Here is a 6,461-nt window from a genome sequence, read left to right as displayed (position 1 = left end):
CCACCTCGCCGGACTAGTTTTTTGTATTTTTTAGTAGAGATGGGGTTTCACCGTGTTAGCCAGGATGGTCTCGATCTCCTGACCTCATGATCCGCCCGTCTCGGCCTCCCAAAGTGCTGGGATTACAGGCTTGAGCCACCGCGCCTGGCTATCTTCAAAATGTAAACATGTGGTCTAAATTATGCAGGTCAGATACTAGGTTTGCTAAATCTTTTAAGATTATAAACTGCTTCTTTGGCTTTTGAGAACTGTTTGACTTGTCTGCTTTACTATTTGGTAAGGCTTGGGGCTACATGGAATTAACCACATCCCTAACTATGCTGAAAAGAGTCAGACATTATCTATGGCTGGTACTTAATTACAATAATTTATGGTCATTTGAATTCTATTTTATAATATCAAGTGTTTTAAACCTTTAATCTGTTTGGTAGCATTCCCCACATCAAACTTCAGTTTCAAGGCTTTTTTGACCCCTAAATTTTGGATGTACAGACCTCTGGAAGATCCAGAAGAGAGGTAAACAGAATATTAGACATATTTAGTTACATGGGGTTGCCAAAATAGAAATGTTTAATTTTCTTCAGGGAATATTTTAGTGAATAATATTAATATATGTACTAAAATCATATAGGATTTTTCAAATTCTAATATCTGAGTAAATGCCATGAACTATAATTAAGGTTATTAGATTAAGCTATTGTAAACCATGGAAATAACCAATTTCTCAATTGTGTTTTTAACTACCCTGGACATTTTGTCATTCACAGACAATTGCTGTCTTGTTTTGATCATCTTCAAAGGATAGTTTATAATCAGTTATTGTGCTTTGACAGGTGCTCTTTACTGCAGGTTTATGATTGTGACATTGGAATAAAAGAAAAATGTACAGGACTCATGAGCTGAAATGCTCATTAATATCAAGCAGAATAAGAGTTAACTGAAAGGATTGAACTAATAGAAAACCGAAGTAATCCTTTTTACCTTTTTGCATAAAACATTGCTGATCCTTGTTTTGTTTTCAGAGTCAAGAAAATTTTCTTTTGAGCTATCTATGACTTTTAACAATTGAGTATACTCCTGTGAACAAAATTTACAGCATATTTGTTTCTTTCTGCCTGGTTTCTCTAGAATTTGAAAACTATTTGTGAGTATTCTTAACGGATGGCAATATAGTTATTTCAATCAGTGCAATCAGAATCCATTTTCTTTTGCAGCAGGACACAACTGGACAAACTGGCTGTTTTACTAAGGCTTTGACTGGAATGGCATGTTTTGCTTTAGGGAATCAAGCTTGACTTGCAGAGCCAATAAAAGCCCCTTGGGAAAACTGGCTTCATACCCTGTCTACATACTTCCCATACAGGGTTCCTCACCTGTGGTGAGTAAATTAGGTCACTTTCTAACAGACCCAGGAGCCCCATGTTTTCTTGGGACCCAAGAAGATAGGCATTTACCCAACTCATAGGTATTTGAGGGTACAATACCATGGCTGGGCTTGGTTGGAAAAAATCTTATCTGAGATTTCTTGTGGAACAGAGTTCCATTGAGGCCAATTTTAAAAGCCTATGTGAAAAATAATTATTCTTGCTGCACTTTATGCAAATAATTTGGCCAATTATAAGACTGAAGTTGACTCTGCAAACAACTCAGTCCTATCATGATTTGTTTTTAACAAAAATGAGAACCAGAGAAAAATTGTTTCAAAACTTATCATACACTTGCCATTAAATTCTAGTCTCATCAGTTGTTATTATTTGCCTACATTTTAGGCTAGCATTCCTTCTTCCTGTAAACGAACTAATGACTTCCAACTTCAGAAACAGAAGGGATAAGTAATGTAAAAAATCTGGAGTAGTATTTTAGTTCTGGACAATTATCCTGCAAATTTAGCCAAGTTATAGGAGTAAATAGGATGCCCATAACCCAGAGGTTTCTTGGTTTGTGAAAATAAGACCAAGGGAGCTAACCAGAGCCAAGCCCCATGAGCTGAAATCTTAGCCAGCTTAAGTATAGTCACCAGTTATCCTAGTATGTTGGCAGCCTTGAGATTTTGGAGTTGGTGTGGATATATGTCTTCTAATAACCTGAATTGTTTCTTCTCTCCTAGAGGCCATCAAATTTTAAACAGTCATGTAACTGAAGCCTCGAATGATGGCTACCTTTTATTGGGGACCTTAGATAGGCCTCTAATGGAGATTTGACTGCTATTTTCCCAAAACAGCACCCGTCAGCAGGAAGTAATTAAGATCTCTGTCTTTATTCTAACATGGTTAGATGTACCTCTTCAGAGGGGGGAAATTATAGAGGCATGAGGCAGCCAAATGCCTAGGTTGAGGCACATCCCCAGTGAAACCCACCTCCAAGCCGAAAATGGTTTAAAGCCTGAAAGCCAAGCTACAAGTTAAATCCTCAGCCTGAATTAAGAACTTGTCTTCCTGTTTGGTATACTTTCCTCTGACTGATCCCCAGCCTTCATATATACATTTTACATATACCTACCCTTTCCTAAACGGTTTTCTGCACTGTCTTGCCCACTTTCCTAATCGGTTTTCTGCACTGTCTTGCCCACCTCTGAGTGGTATCTTCACTTTATCCTTTTCTGCATACTCACAAACCAATCAGCACACATTCCCCATCCTGTGCCTGCAAAGACCCCAGACACAGGCAGTAGAGGAAGAGATGGCCTGACTTCAAGGAAGAGACAACCCAACTTTGGGGAAGATGATGTCTCCTTTCCATTCCTTCTCCAGCTCCCCTTTTCTGAGAGCCATTTTCATCACTCAATTAAATTTTCTGCTTTCACACATCCTTCAATTGTTTGTGTGACCTCATCTTTCTTGGACACTGGACAAAAACTTGGGACCCACTGAGTATGGGTACCCCGAAAGGTTGTCATACTGGCCCTTTGCCCTTGCCAGTGTAGGGCAGCTAACCCCCATGACAAGAAAAGAGGGCCACTGAGCTGCTAACATGCCACCATCCACAAACAGTGGAACTAAGGTTAACTTGTGTCATGGGGTTTATTATTCAGATTATTTTCTCACCCCAGTATTAAGCCTAGTACCCACTAGTTATTTTTTCCTGGTTGTCTCCTTCCTCCCACTCTCCACCCTTCAATAGGTCCCAGTGTGTGTTGATCCCTTTTATGTGTTCATGTGTTCTATTTAGTTCCCACTTATAAGTGAGAACATGCAGTACTTAGTTTTCTGTTCTTGTTTTAGTATGCTAAGGACAATGGCCTCCAGCTCCATCCATGTTCCTGCAATGGACATAATCTCATTTTTTTTTAACAGCTACATACTATTCCATCGTATATATGCACTACATTTTCTTTATCCAGTGTATCATTAATGGGCATTTAGGTTGAGTTCATGTCTTTGCTATTGTGAATAGTGCCACAATGAACATACACATACTTATGCTTTTATAGTAGAACGATGTATATTGCTTTGGTTACCTACTCAGTAATAAGATCGCTGGGTCAAACGGTAGTTCTGTCTTTAGGTCTTTGAGGAATTGACACATTGTCTTCTATAATGGTTGACCTAATTTACACTCCCACTAACAGTGTAAAAGCATTTTTTCCTCCACATCTTTGACAGCAGCTGTTATTGTTTAGCTTTAAATAGCCATTCTGACTGGTATGAGATGGTGTCTCATTGTAATTTTGATTTGCATACCTCTAATGATTAGTGATGTTGAGCTTTATTTCATAAAATTGATGGCTGCATATATGTCTTCTTTTGAAAGGTGTCTCTTCACGTCCTTTGCCCACATTTTTTTTTTTTTGAGATGGAGTCTCACTTGGTCACCCAGGCTGGAGTGCAGTGGCAAAATCTCAGCTTACTGCAACCTCCACATCCCAGGTCAAGCAATTCTCCCGCCTCAACTACTCCTGAGTAGCTGGGGCTACAGGCATGCACCACCATCCCTGGCATTTTTTTAATTTTTATTTTCAGTAGGGACGAGGTTTCACCATATTGGCTAGGCTAGTCTTGAACTCCTGACCTCAAGTGATCCACCTGCCTTGCCCTTGCAAAGTGCTGTGATTACAGGTGTGAGTCACTGTGCCTGGCCTTTTGCCCACTTAATTTTTTTTTTTTTTTTTGTAAATTTGTTTGTTTCTTATAAATGGTGGATAATATACCTTGTCAGATGCACAGTTTACAAAAATTTTCTCCCATTCTGTAAGTTGTCTGCTCACTCTGCTGATAGTTTCCTTTGCATTACAGAAGCTCATTAGTTTAATTAGGTCTCATCTGTCAATTTTTCCTTTTGTTGCAATTGCTTTTGGAATCTTTGTTATGAAATGTTTGCTCATGCCTATGTCCTGAATGATATTGTTTAGGTTGTCTTCTAGAGTTTTTTATAATTTTGGGTTTTACATTTCAGCCTTTTTTCCATCTTAAGTTTTGTATATGTCACAATGAAGGAACCGAGTTTCAATCTTCTGCTTATGGCTAGCCAGTTATTCCAGCATTCTTTATTGGATAGAAAATTCTTTCCCTATTGCTTTTGTCAGCTTTGTCAAAATCAGACAGTTGTAGGTGTGTGGCATTATTTCTGGGCTCTCTATTCTGTTCCACTGGTATATATGTCTCTTTTTATGCCAGTACCATGCTGTATTGGTTGCTGTAGCCCTGTACAATACTGTGGAGCTGGGTAACATGTCTCCAGCTTTGTTCTTTTTGGCTAGTATTGTCTTATGTGGACTCTTTTTAAAAAATCATTTAAAAGATAAAAAATCCAGGAGCTTGTTTTTTGAACAAATTAATAAAACAGACCACTAGCTAAGCTAATAAAGAAGAAAAAAGGGGAAGTCCAAACACACACAATCAGAAACAAGGGGGATATTGCCACTGACCTCTGAGAAATACAAACAACAATCAGAGTGTATTATCAACACTTCTTACACATAAACTAGAAAATCTAAAAGAAACTGATAAATTCCTAGCCACATACACCCTCCCAAGATTGAACCAGGGAGAAATTAAATTCCTAACAGCCCAGTAATGAGCTCTGGGATTGAAGGAGTAATAAATAACCTGTCAAAGAGCCCAGGACCAGAAGGATTCATAGCTGCATTCTACCAGATGTATAAAGGAGAGCTGGTACCATTTCTGATAAAACTGTTCCAAAAAACTGAGAAAGAGAAACTCCTCTCTTATTCTACAAAGTCAGCATCATCCTGATACAAAAATCTGGCAGAGATACAATGACAAAACAAAACTTCAGGCCAATAACCTGATGAACATAGATGCAAAAATCTCAACAAAATATCAGCAAGCCGAATACAACAACACATCAAAAATTTAATGTATGCTTTATTCCTGCAAGGTGGGTTCAACATACAAAAATTAATGTAATTCATCACATAAACAGAACTAAAAAACCCCACGATTATCTCAATAAAGGCAGAAATGGCGTTTCATAAAATTCAATATTCTTCATGTTAAAAATTATGAACACACTAGGTATTGAAGAAACATAACATACAATAATAAGAGCCATTTATAACAAACTCACAGCCACCATTATACTGAATGAACAAAACTTGGAATGATCCCGAGAACCAGAACACAACAAGGATGTCCACTCTTACCACACCTATTTGACACAGTACTGGAACCTTAATTAAAATTTTTTTAAAAAATTAAGATTATTATATCCATGTATTTTTCTGCATAGGCTTTTAAAGTACTTGTGCCATTGAGTTACAGGGCTTTGACTCCTGAGTCTAAAAAGGGCACCAAGTCCAGCTAAATCTTAAACACTGACAAGTAAAGCCTCATCTTCACGCCCATTAGAAGATGCCCATCAAAATAAGCTGCATTCTTGAGACATGGGGCCAGAAATTAAAGCTGTTCAACTCCTCAAGGCCAAGGGACTGTCATGGAAGAAGTGGGCATGTGAGATTTTAAGGGACAATTAACGTCAAAGGTACCCTGATGCAAGACCAGCATATGGGTCCCAGTGTCACATTAACAAGGTTTTTTTTGAAACATTAACTAGCTCCTTAATGAACATTATGAAGGTCATCGAAGGCTTATGGAAGTTGTATCTTATGATGAAGATCAAAATTTTATAGATTACAAAATTTTGAAAAACATTTAATTGGCTTCATGCTGTTTTTATTAGGGCTTAGTGTTTGGAAATGTATGTCTCCTCTCTCAAAGAATAAAGGTTTTCACCTTTTTTTTGAATCCTTATTTCTTTTGTCAGATGAATGACTTATTTTACAATGACCTGTGATATCAAGTGTTCTAAACCTTTAATATTTAAAATACTTTACTAAATCAATTTATAAATTATGACCTTTTCTGACCTAATTAATCCTTTAAGATATTTTTCTAAAGTCCAAAAATGACAAAATTTGGCTTATTTGGTATTAAAAATTATACAGGAAGCACTGTCAAATATGAAATGGTGTTTGGTTTTCTTTGGGCTGTATTTGTATAAAT

This window comes from Rhinopithecus bieti, unplaced genomic scaffold, assembly GCF_001698545.2.
Source record: "Rhinopithecus bieti isolate Rb0 unplaced genomic scaffold, ASM169854v2 scaffold_1368, whole genome shotgun sequence".
Classification (NCBI taxonomy): domain Eukaryota; kingdom Metazoa; phylum Chordata; class Mammalia; order Primates; family Cercopithecidae; genus Rhinopithecus; species Rhinopithecus bieti.
Note: the sequence above shows the minus strand (reverse complement) of the source record.